Source organism: Arachis hypogaea, chromosome 11 (assembly GCF_003086295.3).
Source record: "Arachis hypogaea cultivar Tifrunner chromosome 11, arahy.Tifrunner.gnm2.J5K5, whole genome shotgun sequence".
Taxonomy (NCBI): Eukaryota; Viridiplantae; Streptophyta; class Magnoliopsida; order Fabales; family Fabaceae; genus Arachis; species Arachis hypogaea.
Genome location: NC_092046.1, coordinates 25,471,602 through 25,498,162, shown reverse-complemented (window position 1 = coordinate 25,498,162; position 26,561 = coordinate 25,471,602). Strand labels below are relative to the sequence as shown.

Here is a 26,561-nt window from a genome sequence, read left to right as displayed (position 1 = left end):
CGGCCAAGAAGGGGAAGAGAGGGTTGTGTTGTGTGAAAATGAGGAAGAATGGAGGGCTTTATATAGGGATGGGAGGGGGGTTAGTTTCGGCCATATAGGGTGGGTTTGGGTGGGAAATTGATTTTAAATTTTGAAGGCAAGTGGAGTTTATGAGGTAGGTTTATGGGGAAGAGTGGATGGATGTGAGTGGTGAAGTGGTGATAGGGAAGAGAGATTGAGGTGATTGGTGAAGGGTTTTGGGGAAGAGTGTTTATGAGGAAGAGAGGATGAACATTGAGAAGAGGGAAGAGAGTGAGTGGTGGTAGTTGGGGATCCTGTGGGGTCCACAGATGCTGAGTTGATCCTGTGGGGTCCACAGATCCTGAGGTGTCAAGAATTTGCATCCATGCACCAATTAGGCATGTAAAATGCCTTTGCATGCAATTCTGGCGTTTAAACGCCGAATTGATGCTTGTTCTGGGTGTTCAGCGCCCAGATACAACATATTTCTGGCGTTGAACGCCAGCCAGATGCTTGTTTCTGGCGTTCAGCGCCAGCTCTTCTTCACTGTGCATTTTTGGCGTCTGAACGCCAGGATGCTGCTTGTTTCTGGCGTTCAATGCCAGATCCATGCTCTGTTCTGGCGTTGAACGCCAGCCAGATGCTCCTTACTGTCGTTTAAATGCCAGTAAGATCCTCCTCCAGGGTGTGATTTTTCTTCTGCTGTTTTTGATTCCATTTTTAATTTTTTTTATTTATTTTGTGACTTCACATGATCATGAACCTAATACAACATGAAATAACAATAAAAATAAATTAAAATTAGATAAATAAAAATTGGGTTGCCTCCCAACAAGCTTTTCTTTAATGTCAATAGCTTGACAGTGGGCTCTCATGGAGCCTCATAGATGTTCAGAGCATTGTTGAGACTCCCCAACACCAAACTTAGAGTTTGGATATGGGAGTTCAACACCAAACATAGAGTTTGGTTGTGGCCTCCCAACACCAAACTTAGAGTTTGACTGTGGGGGCTCTGGTTGACTCTGTTTTGAGAGAAGTTTACTGTGCCTCTTTTTCATGTTTACAAAAGGATGTCCTTGAGTTTTAAACTCAAGGGGGTCCTCATTCAATTGAAGGACTAGTTCACCTTTGTTAACATCAATCACAACTCTTGCTGTGGCTAGGAAGGGTCTTCCAAGGATGATGGATTCATCCTCATCCTTCCCAGTATCTAGGACTATGAAATCAGCAGGGATGTAAAGGCCTTCAACCTTTACTAATATGTCCTCTACTTGTTCATAAGCCTATTTTCTGGAATTGTATGCCATCTCTAGTGAGATTTTAGCAGCTTGTACCTCAAAGATTCCCAGTTTCTCCATTACAGAGAGTGGCATGAGGTTTACTCCTGACCCAAGGTCACATAGAGCCTTTTCAAAGGTCATGGTACCTATGGTACAAGGTATTAGGAACTTTCTAGGATCTTGTTTCTTCTGAGGCAATCTCAGTTGATCCAATGCATTTAGTTCATTAGTGAACATGGGAGGTTCATCTCCCCAAGTCTCATTACCAAATAAATTGGCATTCAGCTTCATGATTGCAACAAGGAACTTGGCAACTTGCTCTTCAGTAACATCTTCATTCTCTTCAGAAGAAGAGTACTCTTCAGAGCTCATGAATGGCATATGGAGGTTCAATGGAATCTCTATGGTCTCTAGATGAGTCTCAGATTCCTTTGGTTCCTCAAAGGGAAACTCCTTGTTGATCACTGGACGTCCCAGGAGGTCTTCCTCCTTGGGATTCACGTCCTCCTCCTCTTTTGTGGTTTCGGCCATGATGGTCATTTTAATGGCCTTGCACTCTCCTTTTGGATTTTCTTCTGTATTGCTTGGGAGAGTACTAGGAGGGATTTCAGTGATCCTTTTACTCAGCTGGCCCACTTGTGCTTCCAAATTTCTAATGGAGGACCTTGTTTCATTCATGAAACTCACAGTGGCCTTAGATAGATCAGAGACTAAGTTTGCTAAATTAGAGGTATTTTGTTCAGAGTTCTCTGTCTGTTGCTGAGTGGATGATGGAAAAGGCTTGCTATTGCTAAACCTGTTTCTTCCACCATTATTAAAGCCTTGTTGAGGCTTTTATTGATCCTTCCATGAGAGATTTGGGTGATTTCTCCATGAGGGATTATAGGTGTTTCCATATGGTTCACCTATGTAATTCACCTCTGCTATTGCAGGGTTCTCAGGATCATATGCTTCTTCTTCAGAAGATGCCTCTTGAGTACTATTGGATGCAGCTTGCATTCCATTCAGACTCTGAGAAATCATATTAACTTGCTGAGTCAATATTTTATTCTGAGCCAATATGGCATTCAGAGTATCAATTTCAAGAACTCCCTTCTTCTGAGGCGTCCCATTACTCATAGGATTCCTCTCAGAAGTGTACATGAACTGGTTATTAGCAACCATGTCAATGAGTTCTTGAGCTTCTGCAGGCATTTTCTTTAGGTGAATGGATCCACCTGCAGAAGTATCCAATGACATCTTAGCTAATTCAGATAGACCATCATAGAATATATCTAGGATGGTCCATTCTGAAAGCATGTCAGAAGGACACTTTTTGGTCAGTTGCTTGTATCTCTCCCAAGCTTCATAGAGGGATTCACCTTCCTTCTGTCTGAAAGTTTGAACATCCACTCTAAGCTTACTCAGCTTTTGAGGAGGAAAGAACTTGGCTAAGAAAGCCGTGACCAGCTTATCCCATGAGTTCAGGCTATCTTTGGGTTAAGAGTCCAACCACACTCTAGCTCTGTCTCTTATAGCAAACGGGAAAAGCATGAGCCTGTAGACTTCAGGATCTACTCCATTAGTCTTAACAGTATCACAGATCTGCAAGAATTCAGTTAAGAACTGAAAAGGATCTTCAGATGGAAGTCCATGAAACTTGTAGTTCTGCTGCATCAGAGAAACTAATTGAGGTTTCAGCTCAAAATTGTTTGCTCCAATGGCAGGAATAGAGATGCTTCTTCCATGTAAATTGGAATTAGGTGCAGTAAAGTCACCAAGCATCCTCCTTGCATTATTATTATTTTCGGCTGCCATCTCCTCTTCCTGTTCGAAAATTTCTGAAAGGTGCTTGCTGGATTGTTGTAATTTAGCTTCTCTTAGTTTCCTCTTCAGAGTCCTTTCAGGTTTTGGATCTGCTTCAACAAGAATATTCTTGTCCTTGCTCTTGCTCATATGAAAAAGAGGGAACAGAAAAATAATAATAATAGGGATCCTTTTTACCCAGGTATAGAGGTTCTCCTGAGAAGAAGAAAAGAATGTAATATAAAGAAGGGAAGAAGAGAAAATTCGAACACAGATGGAAGAGGGGGTTCGAATTTGGGTGAGATGAAGTGTTAGTAGATGAATAAATAAATAGAAGGAGATGAGAGAGAGAGAGGATTTTTGAAAATAAAATTTTGAAAAGGGGTTAGTGATTTTTGAAAATTAGGAATGAAATCAAATTAAAATTAAAAATTGAAACAATTAGTTAATTAAAAAGAATTTTTGAAAAAGAGGAAAGAGATTTTCGAAAATTAGAGAGAGAGAGAGTTAGTTAGGTAGTTTTGAAACACAAAAAGTCAATTAGTTAGTAAAAAAAAAGATTTGAAAATCAATTTTGAAAACATAAGAAGATAAAGAAGTTAGAAAAGATATTTTAAAATCAAATTTTTGAAAAAGATAAGATTTTAAAAAGATATGATAAAAAGATATGATTAGAATTAGTTTTGAAAAAGATTTGATTTTTAAAATCACAATTAATGACTTGATTCACAAGCAATCACAAGATATGATTCTAAAACTTAAAGTTTGAATCTTTCTTAACAAGCAAGTAACAAACTTGAAATTTTTGAATCAAAACATTAATTGATGATGTGATTTTCGAAAATATGATATAAAAATAAGAAAAAGATTTTGAAAATATTTTGAAAAAGATTTTTGAAATTTTCGAAAATAAAATAAAAAAAATAGAAAAGATATGATTTTTGAAAAAGATAAGATTTTTAAATTGAAAATTTGATTTAACTCCTAAGAAACAACTAAATTTTAAAAAATTTTGAAAAAGTCAACTCAAATTTTCGAATTTTTTTGAGAGAAAAGAGGGAAAGATATATTTTTTATTTTTGAATTTTTATGATGAGAGAGAAAAACATAAAAAAGACTCAATGCATGAAAGTTATGGATCAAAACAATGAATGCATGCAAGAATGCTATGAATGCTAAGATGTACACCAAGAACACCTTGAAGATCATGATGAACATCAAGAACATATTTTTGAAAAATTTTCAAGAAAAGAAAACATGCAAGACACCAAACTTAGAAATTTTTCATGTATAGACACTATGAATGCAAGAATGCATATGAAAAACAAGAAAAGACACAAAACAATAAAATATGAAGATCAAACAAGAAGACTGGCCAAGAACAACTTGAAGATCATGAAGAACACTATGAATGCATGAATTTTTGAAAAATGCATAAATTTTTAGAAAAAATGCAATTGACACCAAACTTGAAATTGACTCAAGACTCAAACAAGAAACACAATAAGGATTCCAAAATTTTTTAATATGAATTCCAGAAATCTTGTACTTTTAGTCTAAAGCTCCAATCTGAGGGTTAGGCATAGCTTAATAGCCAGCCAAGCTTTAGCATGTAAATCAAGTGGATCAGGAACAGCAGCAGGTGGATTAGCAACAACTAGCTTGCTCTTGATAATGTTGGGTTGGAAGCCCCAGTCCAAATGAATTTAGACATGGCTTTACAGCCAGTCAGGCTTCAACATGCTTTATGAAACACTAGAATTCATTCTTAAAAAATTTTAGAATAATTTTCGAAAACAGATGAGAAATTTTTGAAAGATTTTTTTTTGAACAATGCCCCTGCTCGAGCTCAATTTTTTAGGGTCGTTGGTATTGCGAAATTGTTACTCAGATTAGGTTGTAAAATTTGTTGTTCGTTCTCTCTCTGGCAATGGCGCCAATAACTGGTGCACAATACCATGGTCTGAACATAACTTCACAACTTCGCACAACTAACCAGCAAGTGCACTGGGTCGTCCAAGTAATAAAACCTTACGTGAGTAAGGGTCGATCCCACGGAGATTGTTGGTATGAAGCAAGCTATGGTCACCTTGTAAATCTCAGTCAGGCGGATATCAAATGGTTATGGAGTTTTCGAAAATAAATGATAAATAAATAGAAAATAAAGATAGAAACACTTATGTAATTCATTGGTGGGAATTTTAGATAAGCGTATAGAGATACTTTCGTTGTTCTGAACTTCTGCTTTCCTTCTGTCTTCATCCAATCAGTCCTACTTCTTTCCATGGCAAACTTTATGTAAGGGCATCACCGTTGTCAATGGCTACATCCCATCCTCTTGTGAAAAAGGTCCAAATGCTCTATCACAGCACGGCTAATCATTTGAGGTTCTCGATCATACTGGAATAGGATTCACCCTCCTTTTGCGTCTGTCACTACGCCCAGCACTCGCGAGTTTGAAGTTCGTCACAGTCATTCAATCCCTGAATCCTACTCGGAATACCACAGACAAGGTTTAGACTTTCCGGATTCTCATGAATACCGCCATCAATCTAGCTTATACCACGAAGATTCTGATTAAGAGATCCAAGAGATATTCATTCAATCTAAGGTGGAACGGAAGTGGTTGTCAAGCACGTGTTCGTAGGGGAATGATGATGATTGTCACATTCATCACATTCATATTGAAGTGCGAATGAATATCTTAGAAGAGGAATAAGTTGAATTGAATAGAAAAACAGTAATACTTTGCATTAAATCATGAGGAACAGCAGAGCCCCACACCTTAATCTATGGAGTGCAGAAACTCTACCGTTGAAAATACATAAGTGATGAAGGTTCAGGCATGGCCGAATGGCCAGCCCCCATGATCTAAGAACTAAATGTCCCAAGATGTCTAATACAATAGTAAAAAGTCCTATTTATACTAAACTAGTTACTAGGGTTTACAGAAGTAAGTAATTGATGCATAAATCCACTTCCGGGGCCCACTTGGTGTGTGCTTGGGCTGAGCTTGAAGTTTACACGTGGAGAGGTCATTCTTGGAGTTGAACGCCAGTTTGTAACGTGTTTCTGGCGTTCAATTCTGGTTTGTGACGTGTTTCTGGCGTTTAACTCCAGACTGCAGCGTAGAACTGGCGTTCAATGCCCTTTTGCGTCATCTAAACTCAGCCAAAGTATGGACTATTATATATTTCTGGAAAGCCCTAGATGTCTACTTTACAACGCAATTAGAAGCGCTCCATTTTGAGTTCTGTAGCTCCAGAAAATCCACTTTGAGTGCAGGGAGGTCAGAATCCAACAGCATCAGTAGTCCTTCTTCAGCATCTGAATCTGATTTTTGCTCAAGTCCCTCAATTTCAACCAGAAAATACCTGAAATCATAGAAAAACACACAAACTCATAGTAAAGTCCAGAAATGTGAATTTAACATAAAAACTAATAAAAACATCCCTAAAAGTAACTAGATCCTACTAAAAACATACTAAAAACAATGCCAAAGAGTGTATAAATTATCCGCTCATCAGTCGTGTCTTCAGATTTTGACCCTTTTTGGAGAAGTCGAGTTTGAGCATTATATAACTTCTGCTGGGTTCTCTTGAATGCGGAGCATTTTCCTCCTCTTTTTAATTGTAGTGTGCATTGCGCTTTTCATGGAAACGTGTGAGGATTAAATGCTCATTAACTCCCCGTTTCCCTCTTTTCATTTCATTTTGAATTTTTAAGCCTTTTTCAGTTTCTCTTCCCCTTTCTTTTCTCTCTTCTCTTGCTTATGACGTTTCACTCCTTTTGCACCCTTCTGTTTTCACATCTCTCTTTGAAGAAGTTTGTTTGGTGTGGGTCTGTTGTCATCTCTTCCTGTCTTCCTAACAATCTTTGAAACGTCTGTTGCTTTTTTCTTCCTTAGGTTGGTATTTTCTTTCTCCATTTTTTCATTTTGATGACTTGTCTCAGTTCTTCATGTCTGCGAAGAATCCATTTTGAAAGGCTGGATCCTTTTTGCTAAAGGTTGCATTTTTTTATCATTGCTGTGCTTTCTTTGACTTGCCCCTAACTCTTTGTATTTTCACGTTTTCAGGCCTTCTAATTTTCCCTGTCTTGAAGCAACTGTTTGGTGTGGATTTTGTGCCATTCTTCGTTACCACTTTCTTCCCTACAGGTTAGTGTTTTCTATCTTTTCTCTTTTCACTTTCAACAACTGTGCATGCTTTTGATGTAAGGTTTTAAATTTGTATCTCGCTTTTGCTTTTCAAAAAACTTTGATTCTTCTGTGGAAAGATTGCGTCTTTTTTATGTCTTGATCCATGGCTTGTGATTTTTCCTTGTTGCTCGCTTTTTTGTGAAGACTGTGCGCCTTCTGGTGATTTTGTTTGTTTCTATCTTAACAATCTTTTTGATGATGAACTGTCAATAGGAAAAAATTGTGACTTTTGACGCCTTTTGAACTATCAATAGGAGAAATTGTGACTTTTGACGCTTTTTGTTGGTGATGATGATTTTTGCTTCGTGGAGTGTCGATTTCTTTTTGCGAGATGTTTAGGGCATAGGTTGTTGATTTCCTTTTTCCTGGTTCTTGCCTTGTTATTGCCTCCAAAGGGTGTCCCTGGGCTCTAGTGTGAATCATGGGGTTTCCCTTTTACCGCTGCTTCTGATTCTTGGTGATCATATATTATCATCCGAGTTTTTTCCTTATCTGCCCGGGATGTTTAGTAGTAACCCCATTTTTTTTCTTTTTTCTTTCTGTAGGAATAGTTGATCCATGTCTCTTCACAAGAACATTGTTGAAATGTCTACCAAGGTCTCGGAAGGCATGTCTGACTGGCTGAATTCTGTTGTATTGATGTGTGTCACTGAAAAACCCACATTTTATGGTTTATCTTGTGCTTAATTTGGGGGATTTTATCACCTTCTCCCATATTTATTCAATGAAATAGCATGGTTTTGCAATTCTCCCTTGATTTGTGCTTAAATGTGAAAACATGCTTTTTAGGCCTTAAAATAGCTAAATTCAATTCACTTTAATTCCATTCGATACCTTGATGTGTTTGTTGAGTGATTTCAGGTTCAGTCACAGTTGCTAATTCTAAGTATTGTGTGCGACTTAGGAGGCATCATAGGATTTGTAGTGATATGGATCATGTTCCGAGGGTTACCTGAAACTGTAGGTCGATCTCGGACGAGATCTTCTGTGCTGGTCGGAGATGACGTGTCCGACTGGTGGGTGGCGGCCTGAGCTGTCGTGTCCGACTTGTAGGACTGGCCGCACTACTGATCCTTCGTCACCGGAGGGTGGTGGTACCTGCAAGGGACTCCGATGCTTAAGTTAGCAAGGGTATTAAGTAGGTTTTTAGTAGAATCAGAGTATGAGTTATACCTAGGTGCTCCAGTGTATTTATAATGGTCGTGGATTGACCTTCTTAGGTAAGATAAGTTAGTTATCTTATCTTATCTTATCTTATCTTATCTTTGGGCGAGGTAAGCTTATCTTCAAGGGAACCGCCTTTATCTCTATAGGCTTGTACTGCCTTTGGATATGGGTCGTGTTCCTCTATTTGGGCCCTTTACTGGGTTTTTCTGGTGATTTGGCCAATCTCTTTGAGAAGATGTTGAACGGCCTGACCTAAAGAGGTCGGTCGTCTTGTCAGTAGAGCATCCCGGGTCGGATAGCTCGACCCAAGGCATGAACAGATCAGGAGAAGAATTACGAGCTAGTGTCGCCTGATCCTAAGGAGAGAGTCAGTTTTCCCTCTTTGGTTCAAGGGGAACGTCCCTTCTTCTATGCTTATGACTATTTCTTTAGTCAGTTGAATATTACCATTCCTTTTACCCCTTTTAAGACCGAGTTGTTGTGGTCTTGTAATGTGGCTTTTTCCCAACTCCTCTCGAACTCTTGGGGCCTTATAAAAATCTTTCAATTATTGTGTCAAGAATTGGATATCCGACCTTCCCAAACTCTTTTTCTTTAACTTTTCGTGTTGACGAAGCCTGGGGCAGCTAAGAAGAAAGCCTCCTGGATTTTTTTCCGATCCGCTCAAGGAAAAAAGATTTTCCCTATGTATGACGAGTCCTTTAGGGACTTTAAAAACTACTACTTCAAGGTCCGAGCTGTTGAGGGAGCTCGGCATTTCTTTTTGGATGAAAATGATGAGCCTACCTTCCCTTTAAGCTAGTAGAAGAAGGTGATAGTAGCTAGGTACTCTTGGGAGAGTCTTGATGAGGTTGAGCAAGCCTTTGTGAATGTGTTAGAGGATATTTGGGGAGAGCCTCCCCATCTTGACACAAAGAAATTTTTAGGAGACCCTTCTCTTCTTCGGACTGAATTGGGTAGTTGTCGACTTTATTTGTAGCTTTTCTTTGTTTGTTTATTTATTTGCCAATCTATCCCCTTCTTACTTATAATTTTGTTTTCCTTTTTCAGAGATGGTGAAGTCTGTAGATTCTATGAAGGCTTATCGTCGAGCCAAGAAGGCGAAAGCTGCCTCCAACATCTCAGCCAAGACTGTGGAGGGAGAGTCTTCTCAGGTTCCCCCCAAGAAACTGGTATCGAGTGCTTCTGGACCGAAGAAGGTTATTCCTACTCCTCAGGTCTGAATTATTCCTTCTGACACAGCTCGGCCATCCACTGGCACTGCCTCTTCTCCTACTGTTGGCCCTCCTCATAAAAAACAAAACACTGTTGAGCCTTTTGACTTGGATGCCCCAGATTTCGACGCGGTGGGATTTATTGATAACCAGATTGCTCCTTATGGTCGACTTCCCATGGACGATGTGTCCATTCTTCGTCATTTGAATTTTATTACTAGTAGTAGCATTTAGATGGCCCATATGGGTGCAGCCTTGTCTGGAACTATCCAGGGTTCCCCAGTTCATGCAACTAAGGAGTTTTTGGAGGACGAAAAGTCAGAATTTGATAGGATCAAAGGTCTGAAGGACGAGCTTGACGCCATGGTTATTAAGCTGGAGTTGAATTTGGAGAAGGAGAAGTCGAGGGCTGTCAGGGCTGAGGCAGCTGCAAATTTGGTAGAGGAGATGGCAAAAAATCATAAAGAGAGTTACACCCGTACTTATGCCGAGGTGTTGGAGCTGAGGGGAAAGCTTGAAAATGCTCTTGTGGATTATGCCGATTTCCAAAGCCATCTGGTAGATAACGTGACGGGTGCATATGAAAATCTAAAGGCGCAAGTCCGAGTTCTTGCTCCTGAACTCGACCTGACTTGACTCTCTTTAGTCTGGACAACATTGTGAAGGAGGGCAAGATAGTGCCTGCTCCAGATAATGAAGATGACGAGCCTCTTCCTGCCCCGTCTGCCAAAGCTTCTGCTGCCACGACTTCTTCAAATCCTTCTGCTGAGGTCGACCCTTCCCAGCCTGATCCGGATTGTGAAATTCTTAACCATGAGGATGGGACCGTGGATGCTGTCTCTGTTAATATCAATCCTCCTCCTTCGGCCACTGATGCTGCTACTGGGGAAACTTTTCACCCCCTGTGATTTATGTGCTTTTATCTCCACAGCCCGATTTGTGGGATTTTGAACTCTAGTTTTTGTAAATTTGTTTATAACTTGGTTCCTTTGACTGTTAGTTGCTTCTATGAAACTTTTAGTAGAAAAACAAAGTACTTTTGAACTTTTGAGGTCCTCCTCCAGGTTGCCTCTGAGACTTTTTAATGATTGATGTGTTTCTTTTGATATGCTGATTGTTCTTTTGCAACCTTTGCAAATTTTGTAGATCTTTATAGAGTGTTGGCAATCTGCTTGTCTGACCTCTTTTTGATTTAGATCTTTTTATATGTCTTCTGGTTGGGCGAGATGACCCATGGGGCTAACTTGCTCGACAGCTTTTTAATGTTCTGGCGAATCCTTTTTAGTTAGTCTTTGAACAATTTTGATAGCCTTGTTGTGGTGTTGTGGCTTTTTGGACAGAGCTGCGTATGCTTTTAGATAGTCGACTTTGTTTGTTTGAGATGCCTGCTTTTTATTGGTTGGTTTTGTCCGACTTCTTCTTGTCAAACCCTCTTAAGTTATTTTTAGTAATCCATTTTTACTTGGACCTTGCCAGGTCTCTTTCTATGGATTACTTTTTTTTATAACTTTTGCCTCTTTGCTCGGTTTAGTCCGACTTCTTCTTGTCGAACCCTCCTAAGTTATTTTTAGTAGTCCATTTTTAGCCAGGACTCATCAGGCGACTTTTTATAGATTACTTTTTATAACTTCCTACATTAATCTGTTTTGTTGCTTTCACCTTGCCGACTTCCAGGTAATCGGGTGATGAGTTTGGTTCTCATCTTGCCGACTTTGTCGTGATCGGACGATGAATTTGGTTTTCCTCTTGCCGACCTTGTCGTATTCGGGCGGTGAATTCTTGCACTCAGATTAATACGTCTTGGTAGATAACCTTTTTATGGAATCTGAAAAGCTTTATTCAAGTAGAAAAAATATAAAATAGACAACAGTATATACATATAAATTCTTACCCTTTTAAGTCGGGCAATTTTGTAGATCTTGGCTTGGTGTCTCATTAAAACACCTTTTCAGGAAAAAGAGTGCACCTTGACCAAAGATCTTTATTACTTTCTAGCTATAGTACCTCCTTAGGTTACAGGCATGCCATGACCTTGGTAGCTCTCGCCCCTCTAGTTCGGATACCTTGTAGTAGCCTTTTCTCAGTACCTCTACAACTCGGTAAGGTCCTTTATAGTTAGCTGCTAGCTTCCCCACTCCTGACCGGCCTGCTCCGATGTCATTTCGGATTAAGATGAGATCATTGTTGGCGAAGCTTCGCTAGACTACTCTCTAATTATAAATTGGAGCCATTCATTGCTTTAGCGCTTCCTCTCTAATCCAAACTCTTTCTCGGACTTCTGGGAGTAGGTCGAGCTTTTCCCTTTGAGTTTGGGAGTTGGTATCTTCAATGTAGAGGATTATTCTGGGGGATCCTTCCTCTATCTCTACTGGGATTATTGCCTCCATTCCGTAAGCAAGTCAGAAGGGTGATTCTCCTGTGGTGGAGTGTGGAGTTGTCCGATATGCCCATAGGACTTGTGGGAGCTCCTCAGCCCAAGCTCCCTTTGCACCTTGTAGTCTTCACTTTAACCTGGCTAGTATGACTTTGTTGGCAGCTTCTGCCTATCCATTAGCTTGTGGGTGTTCCACGGATGTGAATTGGTGCTTTATTTTTAAGTCGGCCACCAAGTTTCTGAAACCGGTATCAGTAAATTGAGTGCCATTATATGTGGTGATGGAGTAAGGGATTCCAAACCTTGTAATAATATTTCTGTACAGAAATTTCTGACTTTTTTGAGCAGTTGCATTGGCCATGCGCTCTGTCTCAATCCATTTTGTGAAATAATCCACCCCTATAATGAGGAATTTGACTTGTCCTGATCCTTGGGGAAAGGGTCCGAGGAGGTCTAGTCCCCATTTTGCGAACGGCCAGGGTGACGTTACACTTATGAGCTCTTCTGGTGGGGAGATGTGGAAGTTAGCATGCTTTTGACATGGTGAACATGTCTTGACGAAATTTGTTGCTTCCTTTCGCAAGGTCGGCCGAAAGAATCCAACTCAGAGTACCTTTTTAGAAAGAGCTCGTGCCCCCAAGTGGTTGCCACACATGCGACTGTGTACTTCTTCCAGGACTTCCTTTGTGTTAGAAGTCGGTACGCACTTTATGAGGGGTGTTGAGAACCCTCTCCTATATAAGATGTCACCCACCAGAGTGTAGTATTGTACCTCTCGTATTAGACACTTCGCTTCTTACTTGTTTGTGGGGAGTGTTTCTGTTTTGAGGTACTTGATTATGTGGGTCATCCACCCCTGATCCTGACCTGATATGGTTAGGACCTTTCTTCCTCTAAGATTGACGGGTTTTGCAATGTTTCCTAGATAGGGCTTCTATTAATTTCCCCTAGTTTGGTGCTGGCTAGTTTTGAGAGTGCATCAGCTCGAGTATTCTGTTCTCGCGGTATATGTTAAATCTCATATTCCCCAAGTTGTCCGAGCTGTTCTCTGGTTTTGTCCAGATATTTCTTCATGGTGGGATCTTTAGCTTGGTACTTCCCTTCTCTTTGTGAGGTGACTATTTGAGAATTACTGAAGATGGTGAGTTTTTGAACTCCTACATCCTTGGCCAGCCTCAAACCAGCTAGTAATGCTTCATACTCGGCTTGGTTATTTGAAGCAGGAAATTCGAACTTTAGTGAGAGTTCGATTTGGGTTCCCTGGTCGCTTTCTATTACCATACCTGCCCCACTCCCGGCTTTATTTGAGGCTTCGTCCACGTAAAGATTCCATTTTGTGGAAGTTCCCGGGGTATTAGTGTACTCAGCAATGAAGTCGGCCAGATATTGTGATTTGATTGGTGTCCGAGCTTCATATTGTAAATTGAATTCGGACAACTCGACTACCCACTGTAGTATCCTCCCGGCTAAGTCCGTCTTCTGTAGAATGCCTTTTATGGGCTGGCTAGTCCGAACCTTGATAGTGTGTGCTTGAAAGTATGGGTAAAGTCGTTGGGAAGTGAGTATGAGAGCGTAGGCAAATTTCTCTATCTTTTGATAGTTTAGCTCGGCCCCTTGTAGGGCTTTGCTGATGAAGTAGATGGGTTGTTGCCCGCTTTCGTCCTCTCTAACCAGTGCCAAGGGTATTGCCCGATTTTCTACTGCCAGGTATAGGACGAGTGCTTCTCCCTCCCGTGGTCGGGTGAGAATGCGTGGTTGCCCCAAGAAACTTTTGAAATCTTGGAAGGCTTTTTCGCACTCTTCAGTCCATTCAAACCTCTTTCCTTTCCTTAATGTGGCGTAAAAGGGGAGGGATCTTATGGCCGAACCGGCTAAGAATCTGGACAGAGCTGCCAGTCTTCCGTTGAGCTGTTGTACTTCTTTAACATTGGTTGGACTTTTCATTTTGAGTATAGCCCTGCATTTATCTGGGTTTGCCTCAATTTCTCTCTGTGTAAGCATGAAGCCCAGGAATTTACCAGCTTCTACCGTGAAGGTACATTTTGTAGGATTAAGCTGCATACCATGCTTTCTGATGGTGTCGAATACCTTTGCGAGGTCGGTCAACAAGGATTCTTTACTTTGTGTTTTTACCAGCATATCATCAACGTAGACCTCCATCAGTTTCCCGATGTGTTCTGCAAAGACTTTATTCATTAATCTTTGGTAGGTCGCTCCTGCGTTCTTGAGTCCGAACAGCATGATGATGTAACAATAATTTGCTTTGGGAGTTAAGAATGAGGTTTTTTCTTAGTCCGGTGGATACATCGGGATATTGTTGTATCCGGAATAAGCATCCAAAAAGGAAAGGTACTTGAATCCCGAAGATGCATCCACTAGAGCGTCTATACTTGGTAGTGGGTAGGGATCTTTTGGGCAAGCTTTATTGAGGTCTGTGTAGTCAGTACACATCCGCCACTTCCCATTTGACTTTTTCACCAAGACGACGTTGGCTAGCCATAGTAGGTATTTGACTTCTCTTACGAATCCTGCCTCTAGTAAGGCTTGCACCTGTTCTTCCACAGCTTGGGACTTTTCTAGTCTGAGCTTCTGATGACAAGTCATCTTATGCTAGCTTTTCAAACATTTTTCACTTGCTTCAATAGGTTTTATGCACTTTCTTGCATTATAAGTAAGTAATTTGGAGAAGGTTTGCATGACTATGTCAATTCAATCAACCATCATTCATTTAGCACAAAATCACATGGCTTAAGCTATGATTAGTGGATTTTTGAATGATTTATGAATCTTGTGAATTTGGTAATGCTTTGTTTGGTTGGTTTGATTGATTGTAGGTGAAGAAAAGAAAGAAACAAGGAAGCGTGCCCATAAAAGCGTGGCCTAGGGAACAAAAGCGTAGCACTCACTCAACAAGGCCAAGCAAAGCGCTCACTAACTGAGCGCCAGCGTTCACTCTTTAAACGCTAGAGCAAAGACCAAGGAAGCAAGGCATGGCGCTACATTGGTTTCCCTAACTGAGCGCTACAAGGAATCAAAGGAAGCAAGGGCGCTACGTTAAAACATTTACCTTATTCGTGCCCCATTCAAAAAAATCAAGGTGCAATATTAAGGAAGGATGAAGCAAGGATTCGAAATGGGGGCAAAGCACTACACAACAAGGCTATGGGCAAAAGGAAATTAGCAAAAGGGGGCAGCTATGGTTCGAAATGGGGACCTAGTGCTAGCAAGGAAGGATGCGCTAGTGTACAAGGCTTGTCATAAAAGAAATTGGCAAATGGCTTCACCAAGGATCGAAGAGGGAGGCGCACACAAGCAAGGAAGGATGCTACGTTTGTTCCCTTCACTCAACGCTACTTGCAAAAAAGAATTGGCCATATTGAAATGGCTTCACCATGGTTCGAAGGGGGAGTCCCATCCAAGGCTGGTAGTGCTACGTTATTTGAGTTAACTGAGCGCTATGAAGAATGCTTGGCACGAACCAAAATGAGCCAAGGTACAAGACAATTGAGCGCTACATGATTGGACATAACTGAGCGCTTCCCTGGGAAATGCCCCATGGTTCAATTTCAATTAAAAACCAATTCGGATCCAATTCTTCACCAATTTGAAAAGCCCAGTCCAAAGTCTGAAGATAAAAAATACAAAGTGTATAAATAGGACTCAGTTTGATTTAGAGAGGATCTTCTTCTCATTTTATTTTTGGTTTTACCTATTAGCTAAATTTTAGTTTTCACTTTAGCTTTCATTTTTGAATTTGGGAATTGGGATTGAGATCTTAGTTCTCTTTCTCTTGTCTTTACTTCTGCATTTTTTACTTTCTGTTTTCAAAATTTTAGATTGAGATTGAAGGAATTCTGCTTCAATTCTTGATCTAAAATTCATTTTTCTTCTTCTTCTGCATAATTCAGTGAATTGAGATTTGGATCTGAAGTTCATTTATTGCTTTCATCTTCCTTTCTTCTGTAAAATATTTTTTGTTTGATCAAGGAAGGAATTGAGATCTAGATCTACTTTTTAGTTTCATTGATCCCCTGAGATCTTCAATTTCTCTTTTAGATTTTGCAATTGAGCTAAGTTTACTTTTTGTTTTGTTCCTCAAGAAATTTTACCTTTCTATTTAGATTTTCTGCAACTTATTTCATCTTCTATTTCTCTGATTTACTTCTCTTCACATTCTCTTGTTAAATTCTGAATCCCAACTCCCACATCCCTTTACTATTCAAGCAATTTATATTTCTTGCACTTTAAGTTTCAACTATTTACATTTCTTGCAATCTAAACTTCAGTCATTTACATTACTTGCACTTTAAGATTCAGCTCTTTTACTTTCTTGCACTTTAAGTTTCATGCTATTTACTCTTCTGCACTTTACTTTTCTGTCAATTTCCCCTCTCCCTTTTATTTTAATGCAATTTAGCTTCTGCTACTCAAGTTTCAAACAAATCATCAACTGTTTGCTTAACTAAATTAACCACCTAACTAAAATTGCTGAATCCATCAATCCCTATGGGATCGACCTCACTCATGTGAGTAATTACTACTTGATGCGATCTGGTACACTTGCTGGTGAGTTTTGGTGTTGGAATCCGATTTCAACCCATCAAGTTTTTTTGGTGCCGTTTCCGGGAATTGATCTAGATTGACAATGATTAAGTAAGGTGGTGGTCTAGATTAAGCACTTTTTCTTTTTATTTTTCCTAAGCACATTAACTGTTTGAATTTTTGCTTAAGCTAACACTAACTTCACTCTATCAGTAGAGTGAATTATTTTTGTTTCTGGTTTTGTGTTTGTTTTTCTTGCTGTTGTATGTCAGAAGCAAGGAGAGAGATCCCTACCTTTTGTGACCAAGACGAAAGGACTCTTAGAAGACTAAGAAGAGAAGCAAGATGAAAGGGAATTGTTGGAGAAGAAGAGCCTTTTGAAGAAGAATTTAAAGAAATGTAGGAAAATTCAACAAATCCAACAGTGGGAGTGGCCAACAACAATGGTCAACCCCAGTGGAGGGTTTTGGCTTCATATACGTTTGCTAATCCAAGGCATTGTGGGAGTAGCATCCTTACCCCAAATGTCAATGCAAACAACTTTGAATTGAAGCCCCAACTCATCACTTTGGTACAAAACAATTGCTCATATGGAGGAAGCCCTCTAGAAGATCCAAATCAGCATTTATCTACTTTCTTGAGGATCTGTGACACAGTGAAGTCCAATGATGTGCATCCAGACATATACAAATTGTTGCTGTTTCCATTCTCATTGAGGGACAAGGCTGCTCAATAGCTTGAAGCCTTCCCACAAGGAAGCATCACTAGCTGGGAGGATCTAGTGAATAAGTTCCTTGCCAAGTTCTACCCACATCAAAGGATTATCAGATTAAAGACAGAGGTGCAAACCTTCACACAAATGGATGCAGAATCCCTCTACGAGGCTTGGGAGAGATACAAGGCCTTGATTAGAAAATGTCCCCCTGAAATGTTCAATGAATGGGACATCCTTTAAAATTTCTATGAAGGATTGACTCTGAAAGCTCAAGAAGCACTAGATCATTCAGCAGGTGGCGCACTACAATTAATGAAGACAGCAGAGGAAGCCCAAAACCTCATAGATATGGTGGCAAACAATCAATACTTCTTTGCTCATCAAAGGCAACGCCAACCAGCTAAAAGAAATTACTGGAGTTGGAAGGAGTGGACACTATCCTAGCTCAACACAAGGTTATACAGCAGCAAATCCAGCAACAATTTGAGCAGATGGCTAAGAGGATTGACAACTTACAAGTTGCATCAGTGAATGTCACTAGTCAACCGCCAACTGGGTGGGGACAAAATGAGGAAAATAGTGAAGATCAGCAGCAGGAACAAGTGAACTACATGCACAACCAAGGATCCAACCAGAATGAAGTCTATGGAGATACATACAACCCATCTTGGAAGAACCATCCAAATCTAAGATGGGGAGATAACCACACTCAAAACCAGCAGCCCTGGCAGAAAAATTCAAACCAAAATAACTCAAGAAATACAAACAACCACAACCAGCAAAACACTAACCACAATCCATATAGAAAACCCCAAAACAACTACCCCAATTCTAGCTATTATCTACCTAATAACCCAGCCACTAACCAAAACACCTGTCATGGACCTTCAACACCTCATAACCAGCCACAAATACCACAAGATACTCAAAGAATCTCAAATATGGAGATACTAATAGAAAAAATGATGAAACATCAGGAATTAACAAGCAAGAATCAGGAAGTTTCAATGAGAAACTTAGAGAGGCAAATTGGACAACTGTCCAAGCAAACAATGATTGAAAGGCCAACAAGCTCACTCCCAAGTAATACCATTCCAAATCTTAAAGAAGAATGCAAAGCCATCCAACTGAGGAGTGGAAAAACCTTGGTGAATAACAATGAAGCCAATAAGAAGCCGAAGGAGAATGACAAAGAGTCATCAGAGAAAAATGAGGCTAACAACAAGAAAGAGATGACAGCAAGCAAGAAAGACAAAGAGAAGCTTAAAGAGAAAAATGACCAGCCACAAAATTCAAGGGAAGGGAAGCAAGTAATGGAGGAACCATCTCCAGGAAAGAAGCAGGTGGAGAAGACTTTCACACCTCCTTTGCCATATCCTCAGAGGTTCAACAAGGAGATCAAGGATCAGCACTTCCCTAAATTCCTTGAAGTCTTCAAGAAGTTGGAAATTAATATCCCCCTAGCTGAAGCACTAGAGCAGATGCCTCTATATGCAAAGTTCTTGAAAGAGCTTATCAATAAAAAGAGAAGTTGGCATGAGAAGGAAACCATTATGCTCACTGAAGAATGCAGTGTTGTGATTCAAAGGGGCCTCCCACCAAAGTTCAAGGACCCTGGGAGCTTCTTCCTGCCTTGTACCATTGGTAGTCTAACTATTGATAAGGCACTATGTGACTTAGGAGCAAGCATCAATCTAATTCCCTATTCTATGATGAGAAGGCTCTGCATAGAGGAAGTAAAGCCCACACAAATGTCACTAGAGCTCGTGGATAAATCATTGGTATCTCCCAGAGGAGTGATTGAAAATCTCCTGGTTCAAGTAGTGACATTTATATTCCCAGTAGACTTTGTGATCCTGGATCTGGGAGAAGAAGGGAGTGACTCTATTATCTTGGGAAGACCCTTCTTGGCCACAGCAAAGGGCCATCATAGATGTTGAACAAGGAGAACTAACCCTAATGGTACATGATGAAAGTATTACTCTGAATGTCTTTCCAGAAGCACAGCATAATGATGAAAAAGAAAAATGTATGGAGATTGACAAAGAAGACTTGCAGTGGAAGGAAGAAACCAACAAGACACTCATTAATTCTCTTCCAGAGCAAGGGACAAGCAGCAAAGCAGGACAAAAGGAGAATGAGAGTTTAAAGAATGATGAGAAAAAGCAAGAAGGAAGTGAGGTGTTAGCCACTAAGAAGACATATTCCAAAACACAGCCAACCGTCAAAAGAAAAGAATCACCAAAAAAGGGAAAGAAAAGCAAGAAAAAGGGTCCAAAAGGGTGGAAAAATAAAAAGATCCCAACTGAAGGACTTTCAAAAGGAGATAAAGTGCAGCTAATTTATCAGCAGTTAGGGACAAATCAACAATCTGAAGATCACTACACCATCCACAAGATACTCTCACTGGAGCATGCAGAAGTTGAACATCAAGGTACTGGAAGGAAGCTTACTGTGAGAGGTGACAATCTGAGACATCACAATCATCAACCATCCTAATGAGGGTCCAATGTCAAGCTAGTGACAATAAAAGAGCGCTCCATGGGAGGCAACCCATGATTTAATATTCTTACTTTAGTTTTAATTTCAATAATCAATGGTCCTTCTAGCATGAATTTGAGTTCTCATGAGTATATTTGATAATTGCATACAGTGTCTTGAAGCATATACTAGATTTCTAAGTTTGGTGTGCCTGAAGGAACTCCAAAATAGCTTCTCAAGCTTTCTTAGGATATATGCTTACTCATTTTGATGGAGTGTATAGCCAAACATTAAGTTTGATGTTTACATATGCAGAGCATTTCAGAAAAATCATTTTTGTTCATAGAATCAAATTTATGAATAGATGGATCATACATTGCTTCATATCTTTTAGCTTATGGTATCATAGTAAGAAATAAAATGTTCTTTGTAATGAATGTGCCAATTGTGGCAAATACTCATTAAGTTTTACATGGATCCCTCAACAGAGAACAAGTTTGGTGTCCACCAAATCTTTGTTCAAAAAAATCTAAGGAGCATAATTGGTCATTTAGATAAGGAACATGTAGAATTATCTTTCTTTGTTACTCATCACCACACCACCGTACCAAAATTCATTCCAATGCTTACCATTGCTTTGATTTAATTTTGTAGGACAAGAAAAGATTGAGAAGAGGACAAAATGGATGCATGGCCATGACAAGGTGAAAAGAGAGTCACATGTGCTTAGGGAATGGTGCCTTCTTGGAGACAAAAATCTGCATGCATCAATGTCTTGGAGGCCGAACCACATGCATCCAATGGGAGAGCAATCCTTGTCAACCTTCAACTATGCATGCAAGCCGTTCATGCTATGAGCTCCCCACAATATTTTGCTCAATCTTCACCCTTCATTTGCCTAACCGAAAAGCTTCCCTCACTTGTGGTTTTGTTCAAAGATTCATGCTTTGACTATAAATAGGTGGTGACACTTCCTAGCTCACATATACCTTCCCATACAAGAATTAGTCATGTATAGGCCCTTGTTTTATCCACACCCTCATCCTAAACACGTTCCAATAAGCCTTCCTTACCCAACAGCAATGTCACTTTCCATTCCCTTCCATAACAAAACTGTGCCCAAGCTCATCCTTTCTTCTTTATTTCCTTCTTAATTCATGGCTTCTTCAAGCTCTAGAAGAAGGAAAGGCAAGGAGCCAATAGTGACCGAACCATCAACCTATGATACAAAGAGATTCAAGTCTCAATTCCATGAATCAAGGTATCATAGGCTCATGGAGTCAAAGCATGTCATTCCAGAAATGGGCTTTAGACTGAGGGGTGGAGAGTATCCTGTCATGAGAAGAATTACCACAGAAAGGAGGTGGGAAATTTTGTGTGAACCTTTAACAGACATCAGCGCAGTTATGATAAAAGAATTCTACGCCAATGCTGTGAAGCCAAGCCAAGACAGGTCCCCTTATAAGATCTATGTCAGAGGTGTTGAGGTAGATTTTAGTCCACCATCAGTCACGAGGGCCCTACAGTTGAGAGTAATAACCTATGGAGAGCTTAACTTTGAGGAAAGCTTGCAGGGTGAGAATGACCCTGATGAGATATTACATGGGTTGTGGTTTGAAGACAGAGACTAAGAAAGGGACTCAGAGGGAGCTCCAAGCCACCTGAAAAGAATAGACCTCATACCTGAGGCCAAAGGGTAGTATGAGGTGGTGAGGAGGTCTATACTCCCTACTGAAAACACCTCAGAAGTCACAATCCAGCAAGCTATCCTAACTTATTGCATCTTAAAGGGAGGAGAAATCAACCTCTCACAGCTCATATCAGACAACATTCAGGAAATGGCAGAGAATACAAGCAAATCAAGTAGGCTTGGTCATCCAAGCACTATTCTGAGGCTGTGCAACAGGGTTGGAGTGCTCTTTGAAGATGAAGATACAGAGAAGGTGAAATGGGGAAGAGGAATCACTAGGCGACTAATGGAAGGTGCCACTGATGATGACAACCAAGATGAAGGAAGAGCACAAGGAAGAAGAAGAAGACCACAAGTGGAGGAAGAACAAGCTCCTGGTGCTATAGACATGAGCCAATTTCAAAGATCTATTGAAGAAATATCTCAACAAAACATGAGAGTACAGGAGCAGTATTTAAGGCAACAAGAGCTATACTTGCAACAACAGGAGCAATATCTGAAAGATCGAGAGCAACAACAATATTGACAGCAATAAATGATAGACAAGCAAGACAATTTCCAACTCCAGATGCTGGAACAACAAAGGGAATTTCAAGCTAGTGTTCTAGAAGGGCAAAGAGAATAATCAACAAACTTTCACGAATCATATGATAGATTGTGCTTGTGACATGCCAAGTATGAGGAATACACCCAAAATTTGTATCAGCGAAAAAACATATATCATACCATTGGAGAACATAGGCACTATGATAGAATGGAGTATGATATAGACACCCAATCAAAGTTGGTTACTTGGTCCACAGCATGCCAGCATTGGAACCACAGATCAAGCCATTTGAGCAATGCCAAGAGCTAGTAGACCAGCAGAAAGCAAGAACCCAGAAACATATAGCACACATGCAGCGTGGGTTGGAGGAAGTTGGAATCTCAGGTCTTATAGACCCTATATGGGATAGAAGGTGCCCTGTTGAAGAACCTCAAGATGCAACCAAGAAGAGGAAGAAGAAGAAAGGAGAATCAAGCAGGAGCAAGGAGCATGACAACTAGGAGGTGGTGGAGTTTCTTTCATGTTTCTTTTTTAAAATTAAATAAAGGAGATGCATATCTGAAACATGAGATGCCTCCAAATGCCTTATGTTTTACACTTTCATGTTCTGAGTAGTTTTTCTTCTTACAAGTGATCTGTATTATGCTTGTCATAACTTATTAGCTTAAATTTTGTTTTGTTTCCCTTTCTGCATAAATAAAAGAAAAATGTTTGATTTAGAAAAGTGATTGTCCAATGTTGTAGAAATTAGAATGAGAATTCAGTGGTGGTACTTGTTTGATTTAATGAATAGCTCAATGACAAAAGCTGCATAATAACATGTTCTTTGAAGTATGAATTAGTTTGCTGCTATAAAGTCTGTTATCAATGAATACCCTTTGAGAATAAAGCCAAATAAGAAGAAAAAGAAAGAGAAAAGCCAAGAATTCGCAAAGAAACAAACAATAAGGCTAGACACCAATAGCTTGGACCCTAGGACATATGCTTGTGGTGTTTTTGTACTAGGATATGCTTGGGCAAGTAGGTTCTGAGGAGTATTTTGAAACTTGGCCACTTGGATCAACTGATCTGGGATTGCCAACCGAAAGTCCACTATCAAAAGCAACCTAGTTACAAAGCATTTAGTAATCCAAAGAGATACTGGGAATTAATGTTCCTAGGAAGAAATTGTGAGTCATATGTCTGTGGTGAAGAAATGTTGAGCAAAATTTAGCCAAAAGGCTGCTGCAACATTTGACACCAAGCCTTCATTAAAGAATAAGCTTTATAAGCAAAAGAAAGAAAGAAAAATCTAGTAAGGGATCAATAAAAAAGCAAGGGAATATAACAGCAACTCTAGTAAACCTTTGAGGAAACATTTTTAGCTATCAGCAAAGTAATAAATGAGCTACATTTGTCTGCATAAAACCCCATGAACCAAGTTCAATTGTCTGCTAAATAAGAACATGTATGCTTCTCTGTTTCATTTCATTTCTTCTTATGTTTAGTGCTTGCTTGGGGACAAGCAAGATTTAAGTTTGGTGTTGTGATGACAAGTCATCTTATGCTAGCTTTTCAAGCATTTTTCACTTGTTTCATCAGGTTTTATGCACTTTCTTGCATTATAAGTAAGTAATTTGGAGAAGGTTTGCATGACTATGTCAATTCAATCAACCATCATTCATTTAGCACAAAATCACATGGTTTAAGCTATAATTAGTGGGTTTTTGAATAATTTATGAATATTGTGAATTTGGTGATGCTTTGTTTGGTTGGTTTGATTGATTGTAGGTGAAGAAAAGAAAGAAACAAGGAAGCATGCCCATAAAAGGGTGGCCTAGGAAACAAAAGCATAGCACTCACTCAACAAGGCCAAGCAAAGCGCTCACTAATTGAGCGCCAGCGTTCACTCTTTGAACACTAGAGCAAAGACCAAGGGAGCAAGGCATGGCGCTACGTTGGCTTCACCAACTGAGCGCTACAAGGAATCAAAGGAAGCAAGGGCGCTACGTTAAAACATTTACCTTTTTCGTGCCCCATTCAAAGAAAAATGAAGGCGCAATATTAAAGAAGGGTAGAGCAAGGATTCAAAATGGGGGCAAGGCACTACACAACAAGGCTATGGGCAAAAGGAAATTACCAAAAGGGGGCAGCTATGGTTCGAAATGGGGACCTAGTGGTAGCAAGGAAGGATGCGCTAGTGTACAAGGCTTGTCACAAAAGAAATTGGCAAATGGATTCACCAATGATCGAAGAGGGAGGCGCACACAAGCAAGGAAGGACGCTACGTTTGTTCCCTTCACTCAACGCTACTTGCAAAAAAGAATTGGCCATATTGAAATGGCTTCACCATGGTTCGAAGGGGGAGTCCCATCCAAGGCTGGTAGTGCTACATTATTTGAGTTAACTGAGCGCTATGAAGAATGCTTGGCACGAACCAAAATGAGCCAAGGTACAAGACAATTGAGCGCTACGTGATTGGACATAATTGAGCGCTTCCCTGGGAAATGCCCCATGGTTCAATTTCAATTAAAAACCAATTCGGATCCAATTCTTCACCAATTTGAAAAGCCCACTCCAAAGTTTGAAGATAAAAAATACAAAGTGTATAAATAGGACTCAGTTTGATTTAGAGAGGAACTTCTTCTCATTTTATTTTTAGTTTTACCTTTTAGCTAAATTTTAGTTTTCACTTTAGCTTTCATTTTTGAATTTGGGAATTGGGATTGAGATCTGAGTTCTCTTTCTCTTGTCTTTACTTCTGCATTTTTTACTTTCTGTTTCCAAAATTTTGGATTGAGATTGAAGGAATTCTGTTTCAATTCTTGATCTGAAATTCATTTTTCTACTTCTTCTGCATAATTCAGTGAATTGAGATTTGGATCTGAAGTTTGTTTATTGCTTTCATCTTCCTTTCTTCTGCAAATTGTTTTCTGTTTGATCAAGGAAGGAATTGAGATCTAGATCTACTTTCTAGTCTCATTGATCCCCTGAGATCTTCAATTTCTCTTTTAGATTTTGCAATTGAGCTAAGTTTACTTCTCTTCACATTCTCTTGTTAAATTCTGAATCCCAACTCCCACATCCCTTTACTATTCAAGCAATTTACATTTCTTGCACTTTAAGTTTCAGCTATTTACATTTCTTGCAATCTAAGCTTCAGTAATTTACATTACTTGCACTTTAAGATTCAGCTCTTTTACTTTCTTGCACTTTAAGTTTCATGCTATTTACTCTTCTGCACTTTACTTTTCTGTCAATTTCCCTTCTCCCTTTTATTTTAATGCAATTTAGCTTCTGCTACTCAAGTTTCACACAAATCATCAACTGTTTGCTTAACTAAATTAACCACCTAACTAAAATTGCTGAATCCATCAATTCCTATGGGATCGACCTCACTCATGTGAGTAATTACTACTTGATGCGACTCGTACACTTGCCGGTGAGTTTTGGTATTGTAATCCGATTTCAACCCATCAACTTCCTGCGCTTCTGCTGCACGGGCCGAGATCCTAGGTATACTGCCAGTTTGTGGCACATTAGTTTGGGATCTATGCCTGGCATGTCTGCAGCCTTCCATGCAAAGAGATCGGCGTTCTCCTTTAGGAATTGTATCAGAGACTCCTTTAGGTCTCTTTTCAAGGTTCCCTCGATACTTGTCGTTTTATCCTGAACATCACCGATTTGGACCTCTTCAGTCTCGCCTTCAGGTCGTGGGCGGGATTCTTCGCGAGCTTGAATTCCCCCGAGTTCAATGGTGTTGACTTCCTCTCCTTTGGGGTTGCCTTTGAGGTTCAAACTTTCATTGTAATAGCGTCGCACAATTTTTTGGTCTCCTTTTATCGTGGCGATCCCTTCTGGAGTTGGGAACTTCATACGTAGATGTGGAGTTAAAACTACTGCTACGAGCTAGTTCAATGTTGTCCGACCTATTAGGGCATTGTAGGCTGAGCTCACATTGACTACTATGTAGTCTATGTTGAGTGTCCTTGACCGGGTTCCCTTTCCGAAGGTTCTATGTAGTGATATATATCCAAGTGGTTGGATTGGAGTATCTTCCAAACCGAATAAGCTATTCGGATATTCTCCGAGCTCTTTTTCTTGTAAGCCTAGTTTATCGAAGGCGGATTTGAACAAGATGTCTGCGGAGCTTCCTTTGTCTATTAGTGTCTTGTGAAGATTAGCGTTGGCCAATATGATAGTAATGACCATGGGATCATCATGTCCTAGGATGACACCTATTGCATCCTCTTTAGTAAAGGTAATTGTGGGGAGGTCGGCTGACCTCTCTCCTTCCCCAACATGATATACTTCTTTAAGGTGTCTTTTGCGAGATGATTTGGAGATTCCTCCTCCTGAGAATCCTCCATTTATCATATGGACATGTCTCCCTGGAGTGTGAGGTGGTCATTCCATCCGCCCGACCTCCTCATCCCTTCTTCTTTTTCTTGGTTCCTCGGTCTTGTTAGCTAAGTACCGATCTAGTCGGCCTTCTCTTGCTAATTTCTCTATGACATTCTTCAGGTTGAAGCATTCATTAGTGGGATGTCCGTAAATTCAGTGGTATTCACAGTACTCTGTCTGGT

General features: G+C 40.0%; 1 non-coding gene across 1 annotated transcript; it reads left to right on the top strand.

Moving 5' to 3' along the window:
• Window positions 1–2,573: 2,573 nt before the first annotated feature.
• Window positions 2,574–2,681, top strand: LOC112724168 (small nucleolar RNA R71). The gene has a single exon (XR_003163345.1). It is a non-coding gene; the product is annotated as a small nucleolar RNA R71 (small nucleolar RNA).
• The last annotated feature ends 23,880 nt before the right edge of the window (window positions 2,682–26,561 follow it).